Source organism: Accipiter gentilis, chromosome 10 (genome assembly GCF_929443795.1).
Source record: "Accipiter gentilis chromosome 10, bAccGen1.1, whole genome shotgun sequence".
NCBI lineage: Eukaryota > Metazoa > Chordata > Aves > Accipitriformes > Accipitridae > Astur > Astur gentilis.
Window position 1 is genome coordinate 11348159 of NC_064889.1, and position 12863 is coordinate 11361021.

Sequence of the window (12863 nt, forward strand, 5' to 3'; positions counted from 1 at the left end):
TGTTCCATAGTCTCTGTTTCAGCCTGTCTTCTCTGAACATTGATAGTGACAGATGAAAGCAGAAGATCCAATTACTTAGTCTTTTTATACATGCTTTCACTTTTAGCAAAGCAGCAAGGTGCAAAATCAGAGCATGTTTAAGACAGTTTCAGTCCTCAGTTTTAGTTGTGGTACATTACTTCTGTAAGAAACAGCTGATGGTATGTACAGAATAACTACTTGAATGAAATCTATGTACTACATCTTTTAATTCTCAGTGCCTGGGTGTTTAGTATGAAGAGCTATATTATTGGTTAATATTGCTTTGCAGCATCATTAATAGGGAAATGGGAAACATAGAGGTTCTACAGGTACTGCAACATACCAGAGAAGCAAGCTTGTTATTTTTATCTTCAACAAATTACACCCACTTCCTACTATAGGAGATGCGTTTACTTTTTTCATTTATGTCTTATTGGTCCCAGAGTTGTCATGCTTTTCAGTTTTTTACCAAATCTACACCAGTCTGTTCTTGTGGCATCAGATTTAGATTTTGAACTGCATCATTGTCTTGCCATCTGTTAAAGCCCTATGTCTGCTGAGCACTATTGTGAGAGCTGCCAATTGCTAGCCAAGTCAGAGAAGGTAACAGATTTTTAATTATGCAGACAGGATGGGAGTAGTAGGGTACTGAACAGTGAGTGATTATTGCTCGGACAGTGGTTGTGTCTCTCAAACAGCCTGCTAACAGCATGCTGTCTATCAGAACTGGCTACTGTTGTACATGCGTAACTGCTCCTTGGAGATAAGCTGAGGGAAGTGGACTTGCTGGCGGGGGGGGGGGGGGGGGGGGATGTGCTGGGGCTGTGATTGATGGGTGCCCAGCTGTGTGGAAAAGTGGGCACAGAATTAATTGAATTACAAGTTTAGGTAGCTGGAAGGAGCTGAAAACTCTTTGTAGTCTGCCATCTGACCTAATGCTTGCTGAATGTATAGCTTCTTGCTTTGATAAATGAGAAGGCCCGTAAATGAAGATATTAGGTGTACATAACCCCTGCCTGTTGGATGCATACAATCTTCAGACCATTTTGCACCAACAAGTTGCCGAGTGCTCACTCAGCCAGTCTCCACATGCAGGTCTCCATTTCATCAAAGGAGACAGGAGAGAAGAGGCCCCAGCAGCTCAAAACAGGTCTGCTATTTGGTTGGGACAAAAATCCCCTGAGCTTTAACAGGAGCTTGTTCTGCTTTATTCTCCTTTCTGTGCCTTTACAAGTGTACTTGGAAAGAAAAAGGGATTAAGAACACCTATGGCAGCACTAAACTGAAGATCAAAGAGCACAGCCTGTTTGTGGGGGTTGTGACTGCATAATTGAAGGCTAGTCTGGAGGTGGACTGTGGGGGACTTGTTCCCTTGGAATGATTGTGGCAAACTGGGCATAGAATAAATTTATTTAGGATACAAGGAGGAGGGAATGCCATCTCTAGGCAACAAGGCTTCTTCCAAGCAGTCATGCTGGGTCTGGGTCCTCTGAGAGCGCTGCTAATGCTGCCTGTTTTCAGGACCCTAGGACTGGGACAGGACCAGGGGCCTTAAATTGCAGGAAGGTGATACAACCCCACCACCATACACTGGGGCGGGGGAAGAGGGATTGCTCTACTACTGGCTTTTGAAGCATGACTATTACTCAGTTGGGGCTGACATTACAGCAAGAGATTAGATTTATGGGCTGGAGCCTTTCACAAGTCCTAAACTGTCCTGGCTAGTGTTTTTCACTTCAGCCGTGGCTCCCCTAACTGGAGTGGTTTTAGTCAGGGGTGTCTTCTTCTAAAGACCTTGCACTTGTACCCTAACATCATGGAAGAAATTTAGAAAATGGCAACAATGTCTGAGTTTGTGTTTCCCTTTCACGTCAGTTCTGTCTTTCTGCCACCTCTGGTACTGAATGAAGCTGTAAATTAACTTTCTTTGCTGCCTGGGCTGTGGGATAGCTGCAGGTGTTCTCTGCATGCCTGGTGGGTGCTGCCTGCCCTGGGCCTCCCCCAAAGAGGAGGGAGAAGCCTGGTTTCTCACAGACTGAGGCAGCTGCTGGAGGCGTGGGGATAGGACCCGGTCCCAAAGCATGATCAATGCCCTGCATTTGTTAGTGCAACCTGTAAAGGGCTTGTATGCTGCCCACATATTGGCTTCTGTGTTGTGGGGCTTCCTGCTCAATGGCAGTTCCTGTGTGTGCACCCGATGCAGTATACTTAATCCTGGAGGTTTTTACCAAGAATGCTATAGACTTGCTGACTGATCAAATGACTGGTTAAAATAATGGAAATAGAAGGTACGTTACTGACTTGATTTCCCCTCTACTGTGCACTTCATTAGACTACACTAATCCATGTTATGACTTCTGAGTTTTTTCTCTTCTGTTGATGTAAATACAGTCAATGAAATAAAAACTGTATGAAAAATTAATTTGCTGAGTCATCAGATCTTGAATCTTGCTTGATTACAGCCCTGTTGTCAGAGCCCCAGGCTTCATATGCTTCAAATTCCCAGATCATTACTGAATTGTTTAGTGTGCAGCTGATCACATCTTTGCAATGTTACTGAGATAGGAATTTACTTGTTAATTGTTGGTGAAAGCACCATTCTTGGCTGATCCAAGGGTAGCTTCTTGGAGAAATTTCAATAAAATTGGGGGTGGTTGATTGTTTTGGGTTTTTTGGGGGGGTTTTGATGCAGGACAGATGTATTTTCAGCATAGTACCTGTTGGAAAGGCATTGCAAATGCAAGCTTCTGAGTCAGCAAAGAGCCATCCAGGTTAAGAATGAGAATGAATGGTACAAATTGTTTGTAGTTCTGATGAATTGTGACTTGTAGCCAAAATAAGTGGTGCACTTCTAGAAGTGGGGAAGTATAAATTTAATGGGATAATATGCTAGGTGTCACTGACAGTCTTGCCTGTACTTTCATCTGTGTTGCTAATGTGAATATGTTTCAAATGAGCTGTCTTCAAGAGATTTCACTTTTGTACAGTGGCCTGTACAACGTGATACTAGGGCTTAGACGTTTGTGTCTTCATGACCTTCTGAGTGTGGGCTCTGCTGGACAATAAATTCAATTATCTTTTAAGTTCTCCAGGCCAACACTGAGGGAAGGCTGTGTGCAAAGCAGAAAATGGTGCTCGTTAGTATTTGCTGACTAAAAGCTGTAACAAATGTAACTTGGTTATTTTAATGGATTACTGTTATGTTCCCCTGTATCTTAAAGGCCAGCATATGGTGAATGTTTTTTGCCAAGATTATCTGATTTAAAAATTGAAGAAAAATATTCAATCCCCTCTCTAGATATATCCAGTGTTAATACTACTGGCACAGAATACTTATCCAAGCTATGAACATATTAATGACATGCTTTTATATATCACTAAAACTTGCCTATGTTTGTGAGTATGCTCCTTGTGAACCTCACTGATTCTTGCTATTGTAATCTTGAGTTTTTTATCCCAAGCTTCAAGAATACACCCAGAATTACAGCTCATGTTGGCACAACTACTAGTAATTTGCTACAAAAGCAGATCATCCACTTACATAAAATGTTTTTTTTCCTGGAAGATCAGGTGCCTCTGTTCATTGTGTGTGTGTGTGCGTGCGTGCTGTGGGGGTTGCTTTTACCTGCCCTCCTGCCATGGTGCCCGGTAGGTTTGCCCAGTACCAAGCTTTTCAGAGCTGCTTTCAGGTGTTAAAATGCTGAAGTGCAAAGTTTACCAAAGGGATAGGCAAACAAAGCAAGTGTGGCAGAAAGGGCATTGATGAATGGTACTGGTGGATGGGGAGAAATGATGCATTTCTTTTGGCTGACACAGCAGGGATGACTTGGATGGAAGTCATGGATGCTGAAAGTAATGAGGTGATTTTTTTGTTTGGGATCGTCTACATCCCCGTGACAGTGACAGAAAGAAGATCAGAAAATCTTTATAATTAAGAGCTTGTAGGAGAGGAAAAATACAGTTTGTGTAGAATTTTAATTATAATTAGTCAAGGGGAATAACAACCTTTAAGAAAAAAAGCTTAAGATGTAAACATATTTCTAGAGCTAAACTAGGATTTATTTTTTTTTAAACAACATCTTTTTAATTTGTTGAACAGCCAAAAGCTATTTTGGAGCGAATTCAAGGAAATAAATCTTGTACAATAAATAAGGTAGAGGTTATAAACCATCAGCATTCTAGTGACTGCAAAAATATCATTAGTATTGAATCATTTGACAGTGTAATAAAGGAGGTCTTTTAAAAAAAATTCTGAACATATGCTCTCTTACTGCTTACAATCTGAATTTTAAAGTTGAAATATTTAATACACTATTGTAGAGATAATGACTATGCTTGTCCTCATTAAGGTCCTTATTTGGAAAAAAAAGAATGGATAATAAGCGTAAGTAGGTATCTAGACAGCAGGGTCAGTAATGTGAGTAACAATAACCATCTGGTAATGACTGGGAGCTAACTTACAGAAGGAGAAAATAGACAGAGAAGCAATGGCTTCTAATTACACAGCCAAAAAAAGCCCTGGCTGGTTGTTTGCAATACACTGCTGAAAGTGTATTGCAGCTAGGGCATGAGAAGAGATAACCATCCTCTGATAAATGGGAACTGGGAATGTGCAATAAAGAAATACCACTCACACTGATATTTTGTCTTTAGTGATGCTTGGTTTCATACTCTCTGTAAACTTTCCATTGACCCTGGGAATTTTGCTCACATAAGGAGTGATCTCACCTACCAAGGAGGCAAGTAGCTAGAGAGAAAAAAGCAATTTTTCCTGTGTCTTGAGAGAAAATACTGATGTAACTTGAGAGAAAGTATTGATGGTAAATATGGAAAATGTGAGTAATCTTTGGGAGCTTGATCCTTCTGGCCAAAACTAGCCAGTGTTACCCCCCTCATGACTGTATTAGTGGGTGATTTGCCTACCTAAAGGTTAGGCTTAACAAAGCTCCTTTAGCTTTAATATTGCTGCAGCTGCAAATCAGGCCTAAATATCTTGTCACCATGTCTCTGAGTTTTGAGAGGTGAAAAATAATATGTTTAGCTTTTAGCATTACATTTCTAAGGACTAGGAGTAGACTGTGTGATTAATATTCAGAAAAGGTACTGACTTGTGTCAAGTTGTCAATTACAAGCATATCAGCCAAAATCAGCTGCGGGGAAAACCTTGATAAAAATAATAGAAAGATGTTTATCAAAGAAATGTGCAATTTCATTAGAAACACACATTGGTTGACTAGTGATTTTTGATTAAAAAGGTAGTGTAATCGCTGGTGGACCTTCTCTAGGACAGAGCAGTCCTTCTCATTTATCTTGCCTTACAAAAAGGTGCCAATAATTTTGTTGAAGAAAAAGTAAAATTAAAAGCACAACCAGAAGAATATAAAGAGAGGAATGATCATTTTCATGGAGAAAGGTTTGAAAGTGATGGAAATTGCAGTTCTGTGGGCAATTTCCTGTACAAGCTGCCTTACTTTCATGTATAGCTGAAACACAGTTTTACACTGAGTTTGGTTGCAGAGCAGAACTTAGTATTGTGATATATTTAGGAAGATGTTTGCATCTTTTGTGCAGTGATGTAGCTCTATTGAAGCAAATACATACTTCATCACATGGTTTTGTTTTGCTTTTCCCTGGGTTAAAGTTGAGATACTTTATAGTAGAATTCCTTTATTGATTTGCAAATCTTATTAGAGCAAGAGGATAAATGTCAGCAGTAAGGAAAAATGGGAAGATTGGCCTTGATGCCAAGAGACAGCCTCTTGTTTGCACCCAACTCATTTGTGACAGAAAAAGTCAGGCAGGTGATATCTCCAGTGAGGCACCTACGTTGCACTTCATAGATAAGTTCCTGGATATCCCCCCGAGGATTTGCACTCTAGCCCTGCACAGATACCTCAACAGAAGTGAAAAAATGCACTAGACTTAATTCCACGGTCTCCAGACTATGCCTATAGTCTTGTACCATTCGACATTTCTCATGTAGAATTCTACAAGATGAATGTTCCCCGTGTTTCCCTGTTTTTCAGGTTCTCAGCAGTTATTAAACAAGTCGCTCTCATTGATTAGTGTGCCTGTCATTGGGCCTTTGATGGATCACGTCTGGTGTTACTGTTAGCACAACATGTTTGGTGGTGTCACGTGTGTCCTGGGTTCAGCTGGGATAGAGATAATTTTTACAGGAACCTGGGAGGTGGGGGCATAGCCGGGCCAGCTGACCTGAGCTAGCCAAGGAGCTATTCCATACCATGTGACATCATGCTCAGTATATAAATGGGGAGCGGGCCGGGGGGTGGTCTCTGTTTTTCGGTGGGGGAAGTGGCAGAGCGTCGGGTCCCGGGTGGTGAGCAGTTGCACTGTGCGTCACTCTTTTTGTATACTTTTTCATTAGTGCCGTTGTTGTTGTTGTAATTTTCTTTGTGTTTGTCCCAGTCAACTGCCTTTATCTCAACCCTCGAGGTTCCAGTTTCTTTTTCTTTTCTCTCCTCCGTCTCCTCCCCATCCCACCGGAGGGGGGCGGAGGAGTGAGCGAGCGGCTGCGTGGTCCTTTGTTACCGGCTGAGCTGAAACCACGACAACGTGCAAGACTCAACTGGTGTAAACTGGATTTGAAGCATAGGAAACTGTACTAATCAACACCAGAAAGGATATGTCCCATTATCTCTAGACTTGTAATGATTTTGTTGTAGTTCCCCAGCTGATGTAAACTGTATTTTACAGAATACTTTATTTCTGTTAATTGGGTCACATTATATGCTATTAGCAGCCGGAGAATTGGAGAAAAAATTGCTTGTTTTTCTTGTGAGTGAAAATAGAAGCGTCTGTTTTGAAAGTGACTTTTAGTGTTTCCTGTATTATCTACCACACTGGCAACCTTTCTGTTATTGCAACTTATTATTGTATCTTAATCCAACTAGCTGTTTCACCTGGATGTCTGTTATCTCAGCTGACACTGCAGTAAGAGAGCTGGGGGTCCTGATTTGGAAAAACTTGCTCCTAAATGTGTGTACTGCTTTTGCAGAGTGTTCAGCTCGTACTCCTCTGTAGGGTGGCTCTTGCCATGGTTGAACACTCAGCACTTCTGATGTATCCAGCCTTATTTCTTTTCTTTCCTCCCTTTCCTCATCACACTCTTGGTTTCCTGCTCCAACAAAATGAAAAGCCTCTGTGGTCTGTTTGATTGGCAGTTGGATTTTTTCATTCTTAGAATTTTTCCTTTTTCTGTTTGAAAACTTGTGCTTGTCTCTGACTATCATGATTAGATTAAGAATGTCTCAATCTGGAATGGGTTCTTGCAAAGCTTGTATGTGCACATGATGAACTGAGGCACAGAGGAGAATGACAAGGTCACAGGGGATTCATTGAAAGAACTCGGAACTGAGTTGTGTTTTAGCCATTTGCTCACAGCATCAAGGAACAAATTTTTGATTTTCATAGTAACATTTTTTAAAAATTTCTTGAATGATTTTGGGGCTTAAACTGAATTCAGAGGTATGTGTCCATTTCTTTTGACAGCAGTGATGATTTTGAGGGCAGGGTTCTTCTCTGGGCCTGTTTCACAACAGGGCTCCCCCTGACTGCTGTCCCAAAAGACTAGGAGAGGCAGCCTGGGATAGAGTTGAGCAGCAGCCAGAATGGAAATGATGGTAGGAGCTGCTTATGCTAGAGCTGCCACTGAAAGAAATGTAATCATGCACAGCACCTATGCAAGCAATAGGACCTTCCCTTTTGTTCCTTTTAAAATGATAGCCAATTTCTTAGTCTTTGCAGAACAAACTTTTTGTTTTCTGAATTTTGAGACCTCTTAAAATACATCTTTCTTCCTGCAAAAAAATTTGCCTTGTTTTCCAGCCATTGCAAAGGATCTCTTCCCCACTACACACAGGAACAAGGGAAATTAGTGTGTGTGTAACTCTGTGGAATGAAGGAGTCCCAGCTCTTCTTTTGCAATTCTCCCTCAGCTTGTTTCAATAGCATGCAAAGTTTCCTGTTCCCTTTGCCACCTGTGAGGCCTGTGATCTCAAGCTATGCAGCTGCCAAAACCAGTCCAGCTGTGTAAGCAATTAATCTGCAAATGAACTGTTTGCAAATGAAATCAGGAATCTTTTCTGACTCATCCTCTTTGTTTATAAAGTCACTTTCCTTTCTGTTCAAGTCCCCATTCTTGTCTTCCATGTTCTTTCCTTTGCTACTCATCTATTGCTTTCTTCCCCTGATTTTTTCCCCCCATTGTTATTTGTACGAGTCCCAGTTCTCCTGTTTCCTTTCTGCATTCTTCCCCTATTTATTCTCTTCTCTCCTCCATCCCTAGAGTGCTATCTCCTTCCTTTATCCAGGGTACCTTCTACTGATCTGTCTCTACAGAGTGGCAGACTATTTGTGGCTTTTGTTAAGGCCAGGAACTACATGTGGCATGTAGCTAGTCTCAGCATCTTCCTTTCTGTCTCTCCCGTTGCCTCTGATGGTTTAGTTCCTATAGCATAGCTTTTTACTGAACACACTGTGACTGAGAGGATGACTTTTCTCCCAGACTGAAAGATGAAGCAGGCAAATATCATACCAGATGGGTGTTGCCAGAGGGACATATAGGTACACACCACTGTTTCAACACCCTGATGCATTATGGCATTATTGTCAATTGAAACAGCTGCTAAAGGATTTCAAAATCTGGCATGCAGACTGCAGCTTGTATAATGTATCGTCTGTATTTGTGGAAGTGTAAATGGCAGACAATGGGCTGTGTTGCTCTTGCATTTCCAGTGTTGGGGGGACATGGAAGATGTGCCTGCTGGCACCTACCTCAAACATTTCTGGCTACTGCCCTATGTGGCTGGCTACTGTCCAGAAACAGCCATCTTGAAAAATCAATACTTGATTAGAAAGGAATTTATGATCATAATCCACACCGATTTTTTTCGGTTGATAAACTGACAAAGTACTGAACAAATGGCCAAGTCCCACAGGAAATACAGAATACAACTGGTTGTGATTTCTGCACTGTAGCAGCCCAGGGTGAGTATGAGACATCAGTGTGATGGAGTCATAAACGTATACAGAGATGTTTCTGGAGGAGCATACAGCTGATCCTCTTTTATTCATGGGTGAGTAACCTCAGCTGCAGGTGGATGGGGTCACACTGTCAGAGATACCTGGCTTAGCACTGTGTGGATCCAGCTTGGCTCTGGTGAGGTCTGTCAGCTGTGGCCCTGCATTGCTGGGATTTGGCTGTACAGCTCCTGTGGCAGGTGTGAGCTATGTGAACTAGTCAGATATGAGTGATTTAGTTTTATGCCCAGTGTCAGCCCTGCTGGATGGCTCAGTGCCCAGCAGGTGCTGGATGGATGCATTAGTATTGGTGGGATGCTCTAACAGCATGGAGTGCCAGCAGGGCCCTGCTGATGTGAATGCTGGGGCTGTGCCATGGTAGGTATGCAGAGCTAGTGGGGCCCCAGGTGTGGGAAACTTAAGTGCTTCTCTTGTGCTGTCCAAGCATCCCACAGGCTGGCATTACACTGCTGTTGCTGCTTCTCCCCTCACCCCGGTTGAGGGCAAGTGCACTGAGAGCCATAGCTCAAGGCCCTGGTAAACTCTTAACAGTCCAAGTATGTACAGCCCTTTTGGTGCAGGCTGGAGCAGGTGCAGAAGGAATTGCAAGGCTCATCAGGGAACAGAGAATATATATTGTGAGGAAGCTTTGGTTGGCTCAGGAAAGCAAAGCTTGAGAATGGATGTGTTACTATATAAATATGCCTAAGGAACAAACGCCAGGGAAAGAGTTTTGCAAGGTAAATGTTGGCACAAGTAATGGGCATAAACTGGCAGTGAATAAATTTGGATTGGAAAGTAAAGTTCCTAACTCTCAGAAGAATAAAACTCTTGGACAATGTATCTATAGCAGAAGCAAAAGGGCAATTCAAGGGCAACTCTTCTGGTTTAAGAAAGGATTCTCTGAAGTGGGCATGGTAGCAAGTGTTGGAGTTCATATCAGGAAGCACCTTAGTCCTGTGCATTTCATTAGCAAACTATTCAGGGTCATTTTTGTGAGCTCAGACTGGATAAATATAATAGTAGAGAGAGAAGGTAGCAACAAGTAACCATGAAACAACAATTTGTACCATTAGTGTAATGATTTTTCTTTGTGATGTAGTGAATATAGAAAAAAATCCATGGAGAATAATTAAACACCTTCTTAAAGATGAACTTTAAAATTAGAATATAATTAAAAACATATAGAAACACTTCCAATTTTCTGTTCTGCACTTGTGATGCTTTGTGAGTCTGCATGAAGGTCAGTTATTAAAATCTGAATTATCTGATGATTGTGCAGAATGTATTGGAAAATACAGGTGATCTGGCTGAACAGCTGAGCAATAACATAACACAGACAGCTGAGAAAAAGTTCATCTTTGGATGGTGTTTGGTTATGCTGCAAACCATGACTGGCTAAAGCCTTCTCCAGCCAAGGGGTGTCTGTACTCCTATGACCCCTGGGAAAGTGTCACTGTCATGACCATTCTTAATAAAGAGGCAACATTAAAATGCCGTTGCCACAGCAGCTAAAATTGCTCAGGCAAGGAGAGAAGACATTTTGCTGTGATTGCTTTTATAGCAGCCTGCTGGTGACATTCTTGGAATTAGGGGTAGAAAAATAGATACTGTGTAAGTTGTCTATGAGAAAATCTTTTATTTCTCGTGACCAAACAATAGAATCATGCAGACCATTGCCATGGTACTAGCACCTAACACTGTGTCACTCCTGCTTTTAGTCATTCGATGAAGTCTCTATCTTGAAAACTTTAATTTTCTCACTCGTTTCCTTGTCAAATCAACAGTTTATTTTCCTCCTACAAATTTCTTGCTGATGTTTATTAAATGCTCAGTGGATACCAGAGATCAAGCTTTAACCTGGTATTCAGAAATTAAAGCTTCCTTTGATTTCTGATAAGTTTTAATATCTTGTGAAAATGACTGCAAATGGAACTACTGAAGCGTCCGGAATAATAAAGGAACTAAAGCCATTTTCTACTACAAGCTGAATAAAGCATGCAAGAGTCCCATTAGATGCTGACTGTTGTCACAACAAGAGACAACATTATGATGGAAGTCTTAAGCTCTTCAAGAGTTAAGCTCTTCTATTTTGTGAAATGTAAATTTTGAAGTTGTTACTGTTGTATGGAAGCCATTAGCAATTAATATATGTCTGTCCCTTCTTGCTAGTTAGTACACCAGAAATATGCAGAGGGAATTATTTGCCTGATTAAAATATCTTTTTTTTTTTTTTTTTTTTTTTTTTCGGCAGTGGGAGGGGAATGTGCGATTTTCATTAGCCCTTTTTCATTGGCTGGTGAGATACCTACTTTTTAATCTGTTGAAAAACCTTGAGGATTAGCTGTGGCATTTAAAATTAAATGAAAAAAATTAAAATAAATGTTTTTAGTTAGATGTAAAATCTTGATGTAGACCTAGGTATTTTCGTCTGAGAAGTATTAAAATCTGGATTTTGTGGCTGTCTTCTCATTCAAAGAGCTAGGAGCCTGCATACTGGCTGAGGTCTGTTTTTGCTGCTTTTTTCTTTCTGGTGTTGCAGCAGAGTTTTGTCCACAATAACACCCTAAAGAGTGATTTATTTAAACTAAATGCTGTTCTCATTAAGTCAGGAGACTATGTTAATTGTTACACATTACACTGAAAATCAAGGGTTTATGAAACAACTTTTCACAAGCAGAGTATAGATTGTGTTAAACCAACTGGGGAAGACAGGCTAGTGGCTTTTCTGTGTGCTAGTGATCTTAGCCTTAAAAATAGATTTACCTTTGCTTACAACTTGGGTTTAGTTTGTAATTAAAGCTGTGGAAGGAAATCTGGTTTTTTTTAGATTAAATGAAGTTTTGTATGTGAGAAAATATAAAAAAGATACTTAAATAGGCTTCTCATAAGTCACTTTAAGGACCTTCAGGCCTTGGATAGCATAAAAATCTCTTGAATATAAACCATTCATGATCCCCTAAAGCATCTCTAAAACTATACTTAGTGTGAAAATGCTGCATTTGCTAAAATAATAGGAGTAAATTATCACCCTATGTATCCGCATCACCGTTATAGGCCTACCTATATATAAACTTGCTTTGATTTATTTCATTTGGTTAAAACGCCTTTGTTTGATACTCTCATTTTCAGTTTAGTATCGGCATATTCCTAACCAACTTCTAAAATCAAATTGCATCAGAATTAAACTCAACTCTTTTTAACCTGCTATACTGAAATAATTAACTTAGTTTAAAAATAATGACACTTACTTCAGAATAGTGTGACTCATTTTGTGGACAAGCCATTAGCCTGAATAATCAGTCATATTTAGGCTCAGAGATGGTTACTGGTGAACAGTACATGCAAAATATTGCTTTGTGCCAGGGAAAAACAGATTTTCATCAGTAACTACAAAAATGGTGCGTCTCAAGAGGGCACTTGTATTTGCTTTCCTGTCCGTAGATGCTGTCAGCATCTAACTGCCAAGTCAGGCTTCAAAATCCAGTATTTAGTGTACCCAGAGGAAAGCATAAGCGTAGACTCTGAAGAAGAGTCCACTGGTTTTGGTTGGAAACTGCAGCAATTGCTTTATGCTGGCATTTGTGGGATTCCTGTATTTCAAGTACTGAGTGCCTGGAGACATTCAGCTCTTGGCTCCTTGAGGCACAGAAGTGTTACAAATAATTGTGGCACATGACAGCGCAAAATGGCAGGACAGGATTCTGGGAGTGAGTTATCTATTTTCTGTCTCCTTAGAGCTGTAGACATAAGCAAGCTCTCTTTTATTTCATCTCGCTTTTCTGAGTTACTGTGATTTG